A 2,079-nucleotide genomic window follows, 5' to 3' on the forward strand; every position below is an offset into this window, starting at 1 on the left:
ACCTGATTTCAAACCATACTACAAGGCTACAGTAACCAAAACAGCATAGTACTGGTCCAAAGCAGATATATAGACCAATGGAACAGAACATAGGCCTCAGAAATAACACCACACATCTACAGTCATCTGATCTTCAACAAACTTGACAAAAAACAAGCAAAAGAACAAATCTGCAGGCATCACGATACCTGACTTCTAACTATACTACAAGGCTACAGTAACCAAAACAGCATGGTACTGGTCCAAAGAAGATATATAGAACGATGGAACAGAACATAGGCCTCAGAAATAACACTACACATCTACAACCATCTGATCTTCAACAAAGCTGACAAAAAAAGCAATGTTTATTTAATAAACAGTGCTGGAAAATCTGCCTAGCTATATGCAGAAAACTGAAACTAGATCCCTTCATTAAAACTTATACAAAAATTAACTCAAGACAGATTAAACACTTAAATGTAAAACCTAAGACTATAAATACCCTAGAAGAAAACCTTGGCAATATCATTCAGGACGTAGGCATGGGCAAGGACTTCATGACTAAAACAGAAAAACCAATTGCAACAAAAGCCAAAACTGACAATGGTGTCTTATTAAACTAAAGAGATTATGTAAAGCAAAAGAAACTGTCAGCAGAGTGAACAGGCAACCTATAGAATGGGATAAAAGTTTTGCAGTCTATCCATCTGACAAAGGTTAATATCCAGAATCTACAAGGAATTTAAACATATTTATAAGAAACAAACAAACCACCCCATCAAAAAGTGGGCAAAGGATATGAATATACACTTCTCAAAAGAAGACATTTATGTGGCCAAAAAAACATACAAAAAAGGCTCATCATCACTGGTCATTAGAGAAATGCAAATCAAAACCACAATGAGATACAATCTCACACCAGTTAGAATGGTGATCATCAAAAAGTAAGGAAATAATCAGGCGTGGTGGCTCAGGTCTGCAATCCCAGCACTTTGGGAGACCGAGGTGGGCGGATCATGAGGTCAGGAGTTCAAGACCAGCCTGGCCAACATGGTGAAACCCCATCTATATTAAAATACAAATAAATTAGCTGGAAATAATCAGGCGTGGTGGCTCAGGTCTGCAATCCCAGCACTTTGGGAGACCGAGGTGGGCGGACCACGAGGTCAGAAGATCGAGACCATCCTGGCTAACACCGTGAAACACACGAAACACGGTGAAGACAAAGAAAACTTAAAGGGCCATATACCAAAACTTTCGAAAGGTTGCAAAAGGTGTTCTAAGAGAATTTATAGCAATAGATTTCTGCATTAAAAGATAGCTTAAATAGACCAGCTAACATTACATGTGAAGGAACTAGAAACAGAAGAAAAAAACTACTCTCAAAGTTAGTAGAAGGAAGGAAATAAAGAATACAGCAGAGTGCTCACTTCAGCAGCACATATACTAACATTGAAATGATACAGAGGACTTTAGCATGACCCCTGTGCAAGGATGACATGCAAATTTTTGAAGTGTTCCATATTTTAAAAAGAGAACAGAGCAGAAATAAATTAGAGGCTGGAAAAAAATAAAAAAGATGAATGAAATTAAGAGTTTGTTTTTTGAAAAGATAAACAAAATCAACAAACATTTAGCTAGACTAAGATAAAACGAGAGAAGACTCAAATAAAATTAGAAAAGAAAGAGGAGACATTACAATGGATCCCACAGCAATACAAAGAATCATAAGAGAATATTATGAATAATTTTACATCAACAAATTGCATAATCTAGAAGAAATGTGTAAATTCCTAGAAACATACAGCCTGCCAAGACTGAATCATGAAGAAAAAGAAAACCCAAATAGAGCAATAATGAGTAAGGAGATTGAAGTGATTGTAGTTTCCCATTAATATAACTACCTTATATGAGGGTTTGGAGGTAAGGGTATAAGGATAAAAGCTTGGAGGTGAAAGTAAAGATGATGGAATGATGGAATAAATACATATGCATATAATCTCTGAGAGTGGCTCTTTCCCAATTGAAGGGTTCTGCCATCCCACACTATCATCAAAATTTGAAACTCTCATCTTATATGGCAGAAAAGTCATGAGT

At 36.3% G+C, this 2,079-nt stretch overlaps 1 non-coding gene across 1 annotated transcript; it reads left to right on the top strand.

Annotated features, from left to right (window-relative positions):
• Nucleotides 1-1,404: 1,404 nt before the first annotated feature.
• LOC115898829 lies at nucleotides 1,405-1,511 on the top strand. Its single transcript, XR_004058494.1, has one exon. It is a non-coding gene; the product is annotated as a U6 spliceosomal RNA (small nuclear RNA).
• Nucleotides 1,512-2,079: the final 568 nt, after the last annotated feature.

This window comes from Rhinopithecus roxellana, chromosome 7 (genome assembly GCF_007565055.1).
Source record: "Rhinopithecus roxellana isolate Shanxi Qingling chromosome 7, ASM756505v1, whole genome shotgun sequence".
Classification (NCBI taxonomy): Eukaryota; Metazoa; Chordata; class Mammalia; order Primates; family Cercopithecidae; genus Rhinopithecus; species Rhinopithecus roxellana.